General features: G+C 37.1%; 1 protein-coding gene across 1 annotated transcript in view; it reads left to right on the top strand.

Moving 5' to 3' along the window:
- The first annotated feature begins 9,697 nt into the window (after positions 1 to 9,697).
- The window catches only part of LOC115451748 (neuropeptides capa receptor), a 73,064-nt gene continuing 64,061 nt past the window's right edge, over positions 9,698 to 18,700 (top strand). The window contains exon 1 of the mRNA XM_030180123.2: positions 9,698 to 9,781. The gene's annotated coding sequence lies outside the window, so the exon portion shown is untranslated. The remainder of the gene's footprint in view (positions 9,782 to 18,700) is intronic.

The raw sequence follows: 18,700 nt of genomic DNA, 5'->3' as shown, positions 1-18,700 counted from the left end.
CAGTACTAATATAGCTCACAATGGTTGTTATTGTTTGGTTTATACTCTTTCTTTGTTACTATACAGTTTTAACAAGAACAATGTCTGCCCATAATTTTGCCTATACGGATACTTAACCGATATTCCTGTGGGGAATGATAAATGTGCTACATAGAATTTATTACCTACTGTCGAACCGCGGGCGCCGTGAGGCAATAAATCACTTCAAAAATGTTAATATGAAGAAAATTTTTATTAAATTATTTTTTCTGAACATTATTAATTTTTAATAGAAATGCTTACAAGTAAACGGCCAGTCAGTTGAAGATATTAATAATATAATAATATCAGCCTTGTATTATATACTGCCCCACTGTTGGGCACGGGCCTCCAAGTGGCGGTGCGGATCAGTGCGGATTGGTAGACTTCACACACCCTCGAAAATTCCTATAGAGAATTTCTTAGGTATGCAGGTTTCCTCACGATGATTCCCTTCTCCGTTAAAGCAAGCGATAATTCACAAAGAATACACACATGATTTTTTAGAAAAGTCAGAGGTGTGTGCCTTTATGATTTGAACCTGCGGACATTCGTCTCGGTAGTCCGTTCCACAACCAACTAGACTATCGCTACGTAGCTGAATATACAACCGTTAAAATATTTTTATAGGCAAGGTATATAATATCGTTGTTCTAGAAGGTTCTAATCAAAAAAAGATCCCCGAGGCAATTCTTATACGCTCGGTCTCCACTTTATAAACCCCCATGCATCGGAGAAATTTGTCGCGGCCCTGATCACCTATTGTAACCTACGAGAGCTCGCGAACATTTCCTTCCTTTCCTCTCATCTTAAGAGAGGCCCTTTCCATCCCACACATATCCCCCTGGCCTTGGCCTGGCCCAAACTTTCCTCCTGGCCCCTGGAGTCCCTAAGCAGGGGGACTGCAGTATCCCATTCGCATTCCCTCGGTATAGGCTGTGGGATCCGATACAAAAATCAAACAAAGATTCAACGTTTTATGGAAAATAACCTTATCGTTATTTAAATATATCAAACCTTATGGTTTAGATTAGGCATAAGCCCTGCCAAAATACTTCTGCCTATTGTATTCGTGAATATATTCTAACTACAATTAAAGTCAGACATTGTTGCCGAAGTATTTTATAGAAAGCAATTCAATCTAATGAAAACTTGCGCAGCTGTTGAGAAACTACGGAACAGCTCTAACTTTGTTACAGACCACAATGTTGCACTCCTACTCGTTCGATGTATAAGATTAACTCGATAAATTGAGAATACCACAGCTATTAGACTCGCCCACTTTGATTTCGATGAGTTTTTGTCGAGTAGTATGAAGATGTAGTACACCTATTTGATCGTAACGATCAACTTGATAGTAACTTTGACTAACGCGAGGCTCTTGGCGCCAAATCTTCGAGGGCTTTTGATCTGATTGTCTAAAGAGAGAAATGTTTTAAGTAATCTCTCCTTAGTAACTCTCTGAGGCAGCCACTGGTCCTATAGTGTACCGAAAATTAATTATGAATATTTTTATCAAGTTCGCAGTTAGTTAAAATAAAGTCGACATACGTTGATAGTGTCTGCTTATCACTTGATATGCTGATTAGTCATCATAATAAAAATCAATATGTAAAGGTTTCATTTTCAAGATAAAAAAAGATGTCTGACATATTTCCGTACATACCCACCAACTTATACATAGACGTAAAATAGTATATTAATCTAGTCGATCTGTAATGAAGATAAATATAAAAAATCAAAACATTATAACTTAAGATAGCATTCGGGTTCGTAAAACATTTAACAGAGAACCGATTCCAACTTTATTCATTTTTGTAGGTCTTTGTATTCTCAAATCTATGTCGAATGTCATTTGCAGACAGGGTCCTTTGTCGCACGATTCATCGGTAAATAGAGTTTGGACTTAATTGCATTTATAGAATTTGTAAATATAATACTAGGTTTTGCTCGCAATTTTACCGATAAGACAGACCTTTTAAGGTATAAATTCCAATAAAACACCAACACTATTTATTCCTTTACCAATTATCTTTGATGTATACCTTAAATTATTTGTAACAAGATAATTCAAAATCACTTCATTTCCAAACGGTTCAATAAATTAGCAATCTGATGAACATATGACACATACATAGCTATTTAAGATATAAGCTTAAAATAAACCGCATAGGCTGAACGGATGATGAAATATGTTTCAGCCACCATGTTTTCGTTTATATCAATACCCTCAGAAACTTATTTGCATTTGTATTGGATATCGCCGGGCCGATGATTGTGTCGGCAAATTGCAATATAGCATTACCAGGTTCCACATTACGACTCGCGGGAACAAATCAGCGATCCTTTACGTGCCTCAAGGGATGCGATGCTATTTTCTTAAATCGAGGTATTTTCGTACTCTAAATTTGATTAAACGTGTTTTAGCGTAGGTGGACGATTAAGTCATAAAAAAGCTAACATTACGTTTCGTATTCTATAATTTTTTGGCTAACCTTAGAATTCTGCTAACACTTGCCATTATCTATACTATTATATAAAGCTGAAGAGTTTGTTTGTTTGTTTGTTTGTTTGTTTGTTTGTTTGTTTGAACGCGCTAATCTCAGGAACTACCGGTCCAAACTGAAAAATTCTTTTTGCGTTGGATAGCCCTTTGTTCGTGGAGTGCTATAGGCTATATATCATCACGCTATACCCAATAGGAGCGGAGCAGTAATGCCTATCTCAGGAACTACCGGTCCAAACTGAAAAATTCTTTTTGCGTTGGATAGCCCTTTGTTCGTGGAGTGCTATAGGCTATATATCATCACGCTATACCCAATAGGAGCGGAGCAGTAATGCCTATCTCAGGAACTACCGGTCCAAACTGAAAAATTCTTTTTGCGTTAGATAGCCCTTTGTTCGTGGAGTACTATAGGCTATATATCATCACGCTATACCCAATAGGAGCGGAGCAGTAATGGCTAATCTCAGGAACTACCGGTCCAAACTAAAAAAATATTTTTGCGTTGGATAGCCCTTTATTCGTGGATTGCTATAGGCTATATCATCACGCTATACCTAATAGGAGCGGAGCAGTAATGGCTAATCTCAGGAACTACCGGTCCAAACTGAAAAATTATTTTTGTGTTGGATAGCCCTTTATTTGTGGAGCGCTATAGGCTATATATCATCACGCTATGGCCAATAAGAGCGGAGCAGTAACGGCTAATCTCAGGAACTACCGGTTTGAACTGAAAAAATATTTTTGTGTTGGATAACCCTTTGATCCCGGAGTGCTATAGGCTATATATCATCACGCTATGACCAATAGGAGCGGAGGAGTAATGAAACATGTTGCAAAAACGGGGAAAAATTATTAGTTTTGAGAGCTTCCGTTGCGTGCGCTGCGTAAACGGTTAAAGTTATGCAACAATGATGTATGACGGGATTATTCCTCTTAAAAAGTTCAAAAAAATATATTATAAAACAAAGTCCCCCGCTGCATCTGTTTGCCTGAACGTGTTAAACTCAAAAACTACCCAACGTATTTAGATGAAATTTGGTATGGAGACAGTTTGAGACCCTGGGAAGAACATAGGCTCCCGGGAAACTACTACTTTTATAACGGAAAACTTTCGCCTGAAAAACTTTATAACGCGGGCGGAGCCGCGGGCAAAAGCTAGTATTATATACTTCTCAATTTTTGATAACAGTAACTTTAAATCCGACCAAAATTCGAACAAGTTTATTTTTACACTTCTTACAAAGTATGGCTTAAGATTACTCATAATTATCTTGCTTTTCCATAAAAATACTAATATTGTTTCTTATTTATTATTATCTAACAGCCTCGGTGGCGCAGTTGTACTACATGCGCGGTATGACAGCGCTCTGTGGTCCTAGGTTCGAATTTGGGACGGGGAAAGTGATATTTGGGTTTTTCTGCTCAGTACCAACCCGAATTTGTGCCCAACATAGTGATAAGCTTGCCCCTATCTCTTCATTGGTGGGAATAGACTTTGCGAAAAGTGGGTGCCTTGTTTCCACCTCTGCATACCCCTACGGGGATAAATGCGTTATATTATTATCTGTAACTCATTAATACGAATAGAATACTTCATAACCCTCGGTCAGCCTTGTAACTGTATTATTAAAGCCAACATTATTCGGACAAAGATGTGACCCTTAATTATAACCCTTAATTAAGTCCCTTGTAATATACGTTGACTTCTGTCCCTCTGAAGGCGCAGAAAGTTTGTGAAACTAGTGTTCCCAACTCCCAAAGGACATTTCTAGCTCATTCAGATGCCGCATTTAAAGGATTTCATCGAGGCCATTATATTCTCTTCCTACTAAACTGGTGCCACGAGTTTCCCGCCCTCACACCCACCAATACAATTCTTGTAAGCCAGGATCAGCAGTGGAACGCATTTTATGACACCGAGCGGTAAAGCCTCAGGGAAAACAGGAGTCTCAGGGAAAACTAATTTGTCATTATCCCGCAACGAAATTAATCAAATAGAAAAATAGGGAGGAATTGGAAATATTAAATGTCCACATCCTCCATAGCAATGCGGGTGACAAAATCATGATCTAAGGAGGCGTTTTAACGTCAAGGATAGGGACGTTTACAACTAGATAAGCTAGTTATAAAGGACCACGGATCAAATTAAAAGAAAGGGTCCTATCACATGAGCTGTTAGATTTGATTATAATAGGCATGGCAAAAACGCCGGAAAGCACGGAAATTTCGTCTAGACTGGTGCCACGATGTAAGTACGTAAATTGATCTTTGTTTGTAGCCTTTATTTTAACCACAGCGATAATGTGTTCTCTGGTACGTCTGTGGTCCACACACATCACACCAGACATTTGGTGTGCTTACAATATTTTTTTGATGTCTTTTTGGATCGAAAATGCACAAGTCCATCTAATAGTCACTAGAACTGGTTTTGTATAATCATACTACCAAAGGGACGACAAAGCCCTTTTAAAGTGAGACGCTTTCTGGAAACTGCAATAAAAAGTATTACGTACAGGATGTATCACAGAGAGCTGAAAATACAAGGTTTCTCAAAGTTTTAATCTCTTAAAATTTTTTGGTGGGACGAAAGTAATAATAATAATATAATTCTTTATTGCACAACCAATAAAACACAAACAAAAGCAAAAGAAAGCAAATACAAGACATGGTTACACAATGGGCGGTCTTATAGCTAAAAGCGATTTCTTCCAGACAACCTTTGGATGGACAGATACTAATACATATTAATAAAACATAAAACAATAATCTGAGACAGAAATTCTGAAGACGTTCAATTTTATTGAGCTGTTCTTCGGTTAAGTCTGAATATGAGGCGACAGCATAGTCCAAAAATGAGAGTAAAAGGGACAAAAGGGGAAAGTATGCTTTATTTAGTAGTAAAGTATCTAATAGTAAAGTACTTATATATAGTATATAATAGTAAAGTATTTAGGGATACCTTCCCAATCAGGGATAGGATGATAAGGTTACGCTGGACTCTCTAGCTCTCAGACCTGAATACCTGCCCTCAACCCACTTCAATGTGGTATTGATCGAACACTTAAAGATTTTGTAGAAACGATTTCACATAGATTTTACGATCGGCCGTCTGCCGACGTCTACATTTCTGACATTATTTCTGGTCTATCGTGTTAGAAAATCTAATGTTGACGAAGTGCGATACCATTTATGTTGTAAACTGTTCATATATAGCCCGACCAGGAAGATATAAAACCTCGACACGTGATAAAATATGGAACTGATTTCTTGTACGGATAATGTTAACTTTAACGCAAAACTAGGTTTTAATTTTTTGTTAAGTTATAAAATGATTACATTTGCCACAAAACACAGTCTTACTTATAAAAAAATCGCAAAGCTATGCTTAGTTAAAACAAGAATTTACTCGATCAGCTGTAAGTCAAAACCCGCCATATTGCCTCTTAATAAGGTTTAAACTAGGAACCTGTGATGTTATTGATACCTATTTAAGCTATTCTTAATAACCTCTTAACGCTAAAACAAGTTTATAAGACTGATAGTATACAGAACAAAAGCTGATAGGCAAAGTCAATGTCTAAGATTGGGCACCGCTGTCATTGTGTGTAATACCGGCAGTCATTTCATATCGCGACACTCTTCACACGTATGCCAATATATTAAATTTACAAAAGGATATTCCCACGTAAAATATTTTCGTACGCTTATATTAAATATTTAATAAATCCACTCTTTAATATAATGTACTGCTGAGCACGACTCTATACTAGTAATGAGAAGAAACATGCAGAAGCGTTATTAGTGCATTCCTAATCTACATACTTTCATACGTCACTGGCCAAGTAACCCCACTGCACTTGTAAATGTAGTGGAGCCCAATAGAATATTGACTGAGGAGAAAAGATTACCCCACGGTAGTTCACACAATTATGCCGGCCTAATGGAACCGGATAAACAAAGGTTGATCCCGGAATGCGAGATACTCACGTGGGCCTCTATGGCGGGTTTTAACATCTTGTGATTTTAACACGGTGCTCGCTATCTGCTATATACAATACATCCTACAACTAGCAAAAATTGTTCTTTCAATTGCAATTGCAACCATTAACAATACATTTTGTAATCGATTGCTTACTCTGAATAAATCCATAAGCCCTTTTACAGCTCCAAGACAGCTTACAAATGATTTGTTGGTAAAAGTACAGTTCTAATTGTTCTGGAAATGTGTTAGGTAATGGCTGCGCTGCGGTAAGGGAGCGGTGCCCGGCTGTTCCCGGACCGCCCGTCCCGTGTTCCCGTCTCACGGTACGTAATGTGTTTGCTTTGATCTAGTTAGGGTTGTTATCTTAGAAAACCTGGATGGAAAATAATGGTAAATATTGATCTGAAAATAGTACGCGATTAAGAAATATAAATTCATAATTAAATAAACTTAGTGTCCAGTACGAATAAGCGTGGAATGAAATTATTTTGTTATAAATTTTAAATACCTAGGCTAATAAGAACTTCGAACTACTTAAATTAATATGTCTTTAAAACCTTAACAGTTCATATCTTTTCAAAACATTAGAAAACGCCAGGATGCTACATAAAAAAATTACCAAAAATACCTCAAAAAGGTGTCCTTTGAAAACAGGACTGTTGGCAACCCTTATGTAATGGGCCGGTCGCAGTCAACGGCCCGTGGGCTCGTAGGCCGCAGTCGGACGGATCAATGGGGCGTTAAAATAGAGCATTGAGTGAACGCTGTCAACCTTTTTATTAAACGCAATATCACGTCCATTCTGTATAGGGGTAGGCAGATTTTCCACTTCCATGACGTTTTGTGACACTATCTATTTTTTATTCTTGTCAACATTCGCTCAATCTGACATTTGTTTAGCAATCAGGTAATTGACAAATAACGATTCTTTAGTTTACACAAAAAAGATGATCTCGGTCCGCTCAGTTTTTTTTACATTTTTTTTTGTATTCAAATATAATATTGTGCTGATGGTTGCCTGCAGTTGAATCACACAATTGCCCATGAACAGTATAGTGAGAAGTAAGATTAAAAACCACCCCCCAAGCGAAGTCCCAAGTCCGTACACAGTGAGCAACACGTACAAAATGTATTTATTGTTGAATTCACATAATATGTCGCGACGTTTTTGTTCGTTATTATGAGAACACGCCCTTCATTAGCTATCCGTGTTAGGTATTGTGTTGTTAGTTCGGAAATGTCTTATATATTCGAGTGATGTACTCCAAGATTTATAGAATATTCATTTTGCTCGCAGTTTTTTTGATTAAAATGTGTGTACTTTTCTGTGATGAAAGTAACGTATTGTTGGGATTTTAGCTTATACTACTTAAAAATAATCAAAAATAGTTAACAGAACATCAAATTGCCAAGACGATGTTCATGGGTTCCCCATCTATCGATAGAATGCTTCAACAAGCCTGTTTCCACTCTTTTCTATGAATTGGTCGGTGCTATAAATAGTTATTGTCTTCAATTCTAATTTGTCAACTATCAGTATCAAAACAACGGTCACGGTGGCGTAGTTGTATTACGGTACGATTTTGCTAAGGTGACCGGGTTCAATCCCCGGGTCGGGCAAAGTAATTTTAGGGAATCTACTCAGTATCAGTCTGAAACAGCGATAAGTTCTTATCACATCATGGGCCAGAATACCCACGGCGAAAAGCGTGGTGGACTAAGGCCTATTCCCTCTCAGTAATAGAGGAGGCCCGTGTCCAACAGTGGGACAGTATATAATACAGGGCTGATATTATTATTATTATTATTATTATTATTTAAATCTCTCCTATCCGGAGGTACGGTTAGCACGGGCCTAAGCCAAGTGCATATGAAAATAATTACGAAAGAGATAGAAATTTTCTGACTATGCGGCATGTACTTAGAATTACGGTTTTCTGTAGAAGGATGAAGGTAAATTTGTGAATATTGAGGGTGCAGAGACTAGCATGGAGTGACTTAGGTATGACGCCGGTGGAAGAAATTACTATGGGTAAAGTTTTAACTGTAGTTGCGTTCCATTGTGTCTTGAGTTCTATTGCTAGGTCCGTATATTTTGCTATTTTTTCATTGTGTGTAGTTACGATGTTGTGGGTGTTACAAATTGCTATATCTGCGAGATAAACAGTTTTACTGGGTTTATGGAAAATTGTTATGTCAGGCCTGTTGAAGTGGATTGTTTTGTCGGTGATGATTGTGCGGTCCCAGTAAATTTTAACTTCTGTGTTTTCCAGGACATTAGTGGGTGTGTACTTATTTATTATTATTATTATTATATGAGAAGGAAGTCGGCAAGAACAAGGTTATATATACCCTCCGCCACTGATGTGCAGTATAATATATATTAAAGCAGGCCATGGCTACTCTATATGCTGAGCTCTTCAGGCGTTTCCGCGATTAATTCTAACAAACATTCTTACGAACTTTCTCCGACATCACGTAAAGAACTCTCGTGCAATGCAGGTTTTAAAGCTTCCACTTTGAGTTTGCCAAGATTAAGAGTATTTCTAAGGGCCTGTTTCAGTGTTCTAGTTAATGATCGTATAAAATTGCTGAATGCACTGTTTTGTTACCATTTATTAAGAAATAACTTTTGCTCGCGGCTTCGCCTACGTGAAAAAGGTCTTCCGGGATCGAAATAAAACTCTTTTGTATTATTGTGGTTTTTATATTATAGTTTTCTTTCGAAGTTTCGAAGGCTTTACCTTCGTGGTCATTGAGTATAAAAAAGAGATAATATCCACAAAATAGTTTTATTTCAACGTCTAAAATTTACGTAAACTACAAATTATTAAGGTTTTTGGGGATAAAATGTAGCTAGCACTCAGGATTTATGTAATTTGCTATTAGTGAAGAAATTTTCAAAATCTGTTAATTAGTTCTTGAGATTAGCGCGTTCAAAGAAACAAACTCTTTAGTTTTATATATTAGTATTTGATTTTTGTATTTGGCCCTATATTAAACAATTACTATTTATTTATTTATTTATTTATAAAGATACACTAAACAGATTACTGACAATAATTATCTAAATTACATTACAGTGGAACTAATGGCTAGTCAGAATCCAAATAGAATATATTAATTTTTAATTTACTCAGATATAGTGAAACTTACCCTAAATGTTAACTGATTTTAAATAAAACATCTATTTTTTTTTCCAATCCCCATCCCACTTCAACGAACACTGGCTGACCTGAGGACCTAACTCATCAGAAGGAGCCTCAAAATAAAAGGTAAGATAAATTAAATATTAATTAGACTCATTAACGATTCTGATATATTCAGACGGTTCAAGTAGAGGACGAAGTGAGGGATAGGAGATTACCATATAAAGGAGGTTCGTGAGAGCGCGAGTTTCTTTTTCGACCGACACAAAATGGAAGAGGTAAGCGGTTTTATTCGTCATTTTGCTGCTAAGTAAGAGTTGTCTGTAAGAGTACATAAATACCCGGCCAAGCCGTTATTTGGTCACGGGTAAGAGACCCCACCGCGCCCAATAGCAATTAGCTAGGTTAGGGCTTTTATTGTCCTCACCGGTGAGGATCGCGACGCGTTTCTCCCTGATTGTTTATTTAAAATTACATACATATACATCATTTTATTTTTCTTTTCTGCCAGCCCGAGCTGGCTTCTTTGTTTACTATATTTTCATCATGTTCATTTATTTTATTTTCAATATAAATTGTCTTTGTTTATATAAACTAATTTAATAAAGTAATAATTAAATATTCTCATGTACCTTGACTTATCATAAGTGCAACTATGTTCGCCTACGTGATGAATAAAACATTTCATTTTTTATTGATTTATTAATAGCAATTGATTGGAGCAGGGTCGAAATAGAGTCGGCTGGAAGATTACCCGACGCCTGTCGACATAATTATGCTTTATGACTTTGTAGCCAGATATACATTATATGCTTTGCTATGGAGGGAAGTGGACAATTAACATTTCCAACTCCTCCCTATCTTTCTGTTTGATTAATTTCGTTGTGGGATAATGACATATTAGTTTTCCCTGAGACTCGCCGAGCTTCACCACTCGGTGTTATAAAATGCGTGCCACTGCTGATCCTGGCTTACAGGAGTTGTAGTGGTAGGTGTGAGGGCGGGAAAGTTTCTATACACTCAATACACAGGACGATCTCGAGAAACGTAATGTGTGGTGCTATCCGTGCAGATACGAATATCCTACTATATTTTATAATGTAGGTGAGTATGTCGCCAACATGCCTCTAAATGTTTTATAAGTATTTGCTTCTTCCTAAAAAGTTACACCATTGCGGTTTACACGTTACCTTAATCGCAAATGAGATCCCTGTAGTAATTAATCTGTATTCTTATCAAAACCGATCACCTGTGGTTAATTCTTACATATCGTTCATTGTTACACACATACAAACGAATATGCAAGCTGCTGCCTACTAAAACCCCTTCCTGCCAAAAATTTAACGGAGTAACATGACCCCATACATAACTCGCATGAAAACGCTTGATCCACTCACTTACGTCACAAATAAAGCACTTGTGACATGTATACAAAAAGCTCCTATAGAGTTCTATTTAAAACATCAGCTTCAGGGCTTTAACGTGATATTTACCGCGAAAATTTACTGTTTAATCTATATATATATATATTAAAGAAAGTGGTGTTAGTTACACTATTTATAACTCAAGAACGGATGAACCGATTTGACTGAAAATTGGTGGAGAGGTAGCTTAGAACCAGGAGACGGACATAGGATACTTTTTATCGGTACCCACGGGAACGGGACTAGTAGGACTAGCTAGTATCGCATAAACTAGCTTTTCCCATATACAACTATTCATATTAGCCGTGTTACACCTGTTTCCCTATACAGATCATCGAACTTCCAGAATATTCTAAAGTATAGCACACAAAAGTCAAAGCAAGTAATCAAAACTTGAATGCAAACTCGCGCGGAATATTCGTATTTGTGACGAAATACGTCGAAGTCAAGATTTTGCAGAGGCAACGTTTTACAGGAATATACAATAAATCAAATTTTATATTGCTTTCTAGGAAACTGTTGCATAATATCACGAACGAGCTATCATATAAATATAGCTGGAAGTGGGTACTTCATAAAATAAAATAAGATAGTAAAGTAGGTCGTTCATACACGAGATTGCGGTTAAGTATATACCTTAGAATATATACAGTCACCCGCAAAGTATCTAAACAAGTTCAGAACTTCAGATTGTTTATACTTATATGTTCTTCCCAAAAATAAACTTTTATCCATGCATAATAAAAGCAATTTTTTTCACATAAAAACACATTTCAATTAAACTTACGTGTATAAACGATGTGTTATGAATTTTTTCAGCTACTTATGTGGTTGTACAAGTTTCTTGGTTCCTTATCCTATATAATATTTATATTGTGTAACACATCGGAAATAACACTTGTTCCATCCCATCGTCAAGAGATGGCGCTACAACGGAACGAGTAATTTATACATTGCGATGTCAAGATTCTCCGGCGAAACATGACCTCTGGAAGCATTATTTGTTAGTTTAAGAAGGGAATTACACTGCACTATCTTGTGTTATTAATTTCACTTTCACTTTATTTGGGAATCAGCTTCCACTCCGTGGGACTATTTCCAGTACTAACGGCTAGGGGTTTGCCAAAGAGAATTATAATATATAGAGTATGTGCTTCCAGGTGGGACACAACACTCTGTGTTAGTGGAGTTTTTATTCTTGCCGCCTTGCCCATCATCAACAGTCATCAACCTCATCCTCTTCTGCACCAATTCATCTCATTACGTCTGGCGCCCAACTCGCGGCTCGAAGTTTATTCCTGCTGAAGATACTTAAGTCGGGAAGGCAATCCACACTGGCAGAGAGATAAGCGTGTAATCCTGAAGGCTACGTCACTCGCTCAGGGCGATCTACTACGTACCTCCAAAGCAAACTTACCCCCAGCAAAATGGCCCTGACAGATGAACAATTCAAACTGTGGCTGGCAGAGCAGCGGCAACAACAGAAAGAACTTCTAGAAAGTATTATCGACAGCAAAAAGAAAACCCTGGTCCAGTGTACCGCCCGTTTCAGTGGCATTGAAGACACTGAATCGGTAGAATCATTCTTGTCCGCAGTTCGAATATACAAAGAACAGGAAGGAATCAAAGACAGCGATGTCATAAAAGGAATGCCAATGCTTCTCCAAAATGAGGCAGGAGACTGGTGGCTGGGAGTAAAAGATACGGTGACTTCATTTAACGATTTCGAAACCAAAATGCGTAATAAGTACGCACCCAAGAAGCCATCATACTTAATATATCAAGATTTATACAGTGTTAAGCAGCTGGATGTTGAAACAACAGAATGCTTTATCGCTAAAAGGAGGTTGTTATTTGCTCAGTTGCCAGAACCTAAGCACCCGGAAAATCAACAGCTCGATATGATATGCTTTTGCGTTGGGCAATTCGTGACAACACAACACACACAACATCACGCATTTTATCCCCGAAGGGGTATGCAGAGGCGCAACCATGGCACCCACTTTTCGCCAAGTGTGTTCCGTCCCATGATGTGATAGGACCAGACCAGACTCCGGGCTGATACTGAGCAGAAAAACCCAAATATCACTTTGCCCGACGCGGGATTCGAACCCAGGACCTCAGAGCGCTGCCGTACCGCGCATGCAGTACAACTACGCCACCGAGGCAGTCGTTACAAGATCCCTCGAAACACAATAACACCGTTTGACCAGCTATTAGAACTTGCTAGAGGAGTTGAGAGTGTCCTTAAAGAAAAAGTGAGACCAGCTTTAACCCATAAGTTGTCAGACGTTGGACACACCCCAAGAATTAAAGTAAAATGTAGTTTTTGTAAAAATCTTGGACACACAGCCGAAGTGTGCCGGAAGAAACACAGAGCTGAAAAGGTCACTGAAAACAAACATACCCCGCTCACTCAAGGGACTCAGGCACCATCACCCTCGCTTCCCAAAGTAACTTGTTATGGCTGCGGTGCTCCTGGCGTCGTTCGAACCAACTGCCCATCCTGTGCAGGGAAAACGATAACAAAAACAAAGCATGAAAGTGTCAGTTTTTGTGCTCTTAACGATCCAGTTTACGATCACGGCCTGTTGTATTTTTAAATATTGGAGGCGTCGACGGCTATGCACATGTTGATACTTGTGCTAAAACTAGCTTAGCCTCATACAACCTATACCAGCGGCTCCTGGAGCGCGGTTTCGCCTTTACACATGAAGAGGTAGAACTAAGCCTGGCTGATGGCATACCAAAAAGGCAGACTGTGATGGTTGTCCTAGTGAACGTTAATCTATGTGGACGGACTATACCCACTTCCTTTATCATTCTACCTGAATCGAGAAACAATAAGACGTTACTAGGCATCGGATTTTTACAATCTGCTGGAATTGTTCTCAATCTTCCGCAGTTCACCTGGCAGTTCATAGATGATCCTACTACCTATCAATTATACACAGAAGACTTTGCCAAGTTCGAAGAGAGAAAACTTAGTGGTATAGAACATATTGTGTGTGAAGCACCTGACGGTGCTGTAGCAGACATTAAAAGTAATATCTCCGAGTATGCGATAGCTCCTATCTGTATTCCCTCCTTCAGAAACAATTTTAGTTTGATTGATTGATTTCAAATTATTTAAGTTAATAATTTGAAATCAATCAATCAGCCTGTATCTGTCCACTGCTGAATGTGGGGCTTCCCAAGTAAAAAAAATACTTTATTTATCACGTAGGCGAACAAAGTTGTACTTATGATACGTCAAAACAATGTATAGTGAGCGCTAACATCCCAATCTTGAAATACATAATGTAAAATGCAGATTATGCATTAATAGCACATTATAGTATAAGAAATATTACCAACACACATTTTAATTACCTAAGACCTAGAAATGAGAGTTAATTTTTTTGCGCATTACTTGATGGCTGAACAGATGTCAATGCAAGTTCACTAACATTGTAAAAAATACTAATTAAAGTATATATTTCCGGTTTTTATGTTTTGTTTTACTCTAACCGCGAAAATATCCGGCAAGAACTTTTCTTTTAATGTCATTCGCGTAAACATAGGAAATTATTTTCGCTATCATGTCAAAAGTAACATTATCGAATCTACTTATAAATATGATTATTAAAATGAAGTATTGCAGAAATTCAATAAGTGTAGATATATATTTATATAACCAAGAAATATTGCAACAATTCAATAATTTTACAAACGTCAACTCAAATACACTCAGCAGAGCTAGGAAATACAAAATATATGCAATTTCATCACGTTAAAAAAGTACATTTGTCTTTATGGTATTCTCAAGAGTCTTGTTAAAAGAAAAAGGATTTTTAAGTTAATAAGTAGGCACTTTCTTACCCGCATTACCCTCGAAACTACAATGGATATTTCAAAAATATACAGTCTTAAGCTTCTTTTCCGATAACAAGAACCGCTGTAATTGGCCCATTTACTAAAATGCACGCCCAAGAAATTACTCCGTTTATTTCTACCGATATTTCTATTGTAATGGAACTACTAGCACTTTATACGAAAATCTGTATTCTAGAAATGTTTTTCTCGAAATGGGATTCATCTATCTACAGAATATTTGTTTAAAAACGTTTACTTTCCACTATTTTTTGTTTAACATGTGTAAGGCAGATTTTTGGAGGAAGAAATCTAAATGTAATTCAATATTCAATTTACAGGCCTTTATTGTATGTAATTAACAGATACAAACAAAGCCATTGTTTTATCTTTGAAATAAGGTACTATTGTTTTAATTTTGTTTATGCTTGTTCCTAATTTGTGTATATTCTTTGTAATTTAAAACGTACGAATAGCGAAGGTAGTTTATGTGTTTTTGCTGCGTTACAAATATAAAATTTTTAAGACAAATAATATTTACTTTAAGATTATGACTTCGTAGGTGTTTATGTTTTATCGCCATAGGGACGTTGAAGTATTACGTAACGCAATTTTTGAAGATTTTTGAAACCCCCGTCCCCACATGTAACACGCCGTAACGTTTTACAAGAACCCCCCTTCCCCCAAATTGTGTTACGTAATACTTGGACGGCCCTTACGAATGCAAGAAGACGACGGGACGGGACGGTAAACATAATTAAGTAACAATTAAAATTTTCAAAACTAAAACGCATAATTTATTAAAAATTGCTAAAATCCACAGCGCTCACTAAAAGTGAGACTGTTTAACTCATATTATTGTCTGTATTTGGAACCTTAACTATGTCGAAATAAAACTATTTTCTTATATAAAACAAATTTATATTTGTAAAATGTAGCTAAATATTGTAAAGTTGATTTTTCGGAATACCTACTCCTCAGTACTCCGTGACAAAATCATAATATAAACGAAATAAAATAGAATAAAATTTTATTTCGATATCTAAAATTCGCGTAAACATAGGAAATCATTATCCAATCTAACTGGCCAGTCGAATAACATAAAAAGTGCATACCGCAGTGGTTCAGCTTTGATGAAAATTAAATATTTTTAATAAGCTCTCGCCACAGTCCCTTTGAGCTCAATGCAATACTAATTAAACCACTTTTACAAAATAATTATTTCAAACCAATTTGCGGTAAAGTAGGGATATTATATTATCCCTATTTAGGAGTGACAGTAATAATACAACGCATTTAATCATGTACCAGTATTATTAGTTATAGCTGGTTTTGTCTAAATAGAGGCTGTCTTGCTAGGCGTTATCGCTTTCTTTATATTGCAGTCACGTAAAAGTTTGCACGCAATGTTGTGTTCTATTTTGAAGGACAATATAGCCAGTGTGATTAATACGAAATCGATGGCTCCTAAGTAAAAAAATCTTCGTTTATTGCCTCTTTTTAATGAGTTTGGTAATAAACAGTACCTAAATAACGTAAAGCTAAAAACGTTGAAAATTTCTATTTACAACGAAACTTTATTTGAAGAAATACGTATTATTTTAAGCTTCAAATCTAGTGCCAAAGGATAACAAGCCCAAGATTATTGGAGGTCTTGTATTTTCAAAGTCTGAACTCTGTTGGTACTATTTGTTTAAAGAGCTGGTCTATGTATTAATGTTTTTTTTTTCTTATTGAGGGCTTGACGAACTGACTTCACTACATCTGGTATTGAGTGAAACGAAGTACAAAAAAATTCAACGGACAAGAGACGAAAGTTTCCCTAATGATGGTCACAATTATTCCAGCCAGCTCATTGCTTCTTCACGCTCAACTTTAAGGACTCCATTTTGTAACGTTTCTACTACTAGTCTACTAATTTTCTTTTATAAATTCGACACCATAACAGCGTTAATTCGTAATCAGCGTCTGATTTACAGATACTATAGTTTAGCTAGGAGCCAACAAAATATAGGACTTAAAGTATAATAAGGCCTGCTGTCGGCATTAATGGAGATTAGGAATGGAGAGTAGGTTGGGATTTCAGTAACTACTACAGTATTCGTATATTATATCGAAAGTTGAAAGACAGACTCAGCGACCTTTTTTTGCGATACTAATTTTCATACATTTAAAATCATCTCTTTTTTCTATGTTTTTTTATGTTGGTTAAAATTATTAGAAAAAATATATCGCTTAAGCCAATTAGCCCTTTAACCATCGATATTATTATGACACGCCTTAAGATACGTTGCTTTTCTATGCGATAGTATTAGTCACCAAAATATTGGATTCCAAAACTTTATTATTACAATGATGTAGAAAACGAAAATGAAAGGTCATATAACAATGAATTAGGGAGCATCCATGTTTAAGTAATCGACTGGAAGAGACCGACTACTATTAATGATATTCCAAAACGAATAAAACCGATTCTAAAACGTTTAATTTCTAGTTGCAAAGGCGTTAATTTTAAGACTCACACCTGATACAAAATAAATTAATATGTGAATACTTACACAAGTATATATTATCAGTTTCACCTGAAGAAAAGTTCGTAATGACTACAAGGTACTATTTGCATAAGAGACTGCCTCGGTGGCTTAGTTGTACTGATATGCGCATACGCGCTCTGAGGTCCTAGGTGTGAATTCTGGGTCGGGCATTGATATTTGCGTAGGGCGATTATTTGATGGGACGGAACACACTTGGTGAAAAGTGGGTGCCCTGGTTGTGCCTCTACACACCCCTTCGGGGATAAATGCATGACGTATGTGTGTGTGTGTACAAGAGTGTACAAAATGTTGACAGCCCCCTTCGCGGACAAAACATTACGCGCCCGCAACTGTTCGCTGCGCCCTTGCTGTTGATTCACCTGTATTACAGCTTTAAATTTAATAAGAAAGTAGTTAAACACCTAATATTTACTTCAAGTGGGTAGCATGGTTTTTCATTCGGTGGGCGTTAAGTGATGATTACTAAGACGACTCGCTCCCTTATTTTCCAGTCTTAGAAAAATATCACCCAGTTCCTATAAAGTTTAGGGTCACATTTTCAGCAGAGTCAATATTGTACCCACCCACTCGGTCTCATACATATACACATATTATGTACATAGATACTCACGCGTTTATCCCGTGTGGGTAGACAGGGCCTTTTGAGTTCCATATGCCACTGTTTTATCAAGATAACTGTAACGAGAAATTAACTTTAGTAGGTAGACTTTTTTATAGGGCACGGCAAAATGATCCCACTTCTCCTGATGGTGAGTGGAGTGGGGTCCAATAGAATATCAACTGAGGATAGATGATTACCCCTTTGCAGTCGATACAATTATGCCGGCCTGTTGGAACGGGATATATATAGGCTGATCCCGGAACGCACTGACGTGGGCCACTATATCGGGTTTTAACACCTTATGTGCAGTGGTCGGTATCCAGGCGGATATTAAATATATTATATCCTGTCACGTTAGAGGAAGCGCACACTGTCCTGATGAGCGTATCCAGCATTCATATACCATAAAATACTAAAAGTTCATAAGTTTAAACTTTATCGAATGAGCTATGTAAAGCCTTCTTGGTTTAGTGCCCTGTACATCGGCGGCGAGGCAAAGTTCAGGGTTCAATACCCGGACCAATATTTTGTTTGACTTTTTTTCACTAAACTTTAAACACATGGCAAATACTTCCACATGGAGGTAAACAAAGATCGAAAATTGACAACCAAC

Source organism: Manduca sexta, chromosome 7 (assembly GCF_014839805.1).
Source record: "Manduca sexta isolate Smith_Timp_Sample1 chromosome 7, JHU_Msex_v1.0, whole genome shotgun sequence".
NCBI lineage: Eukaryota > Metazoa > Arthropoda > Insecta > Lepidoptera > Sphingidae > Manduca > Manduca sexta.
This window is presented reverse-complemented; position numbering and strand designations above follow the sequence as displayed.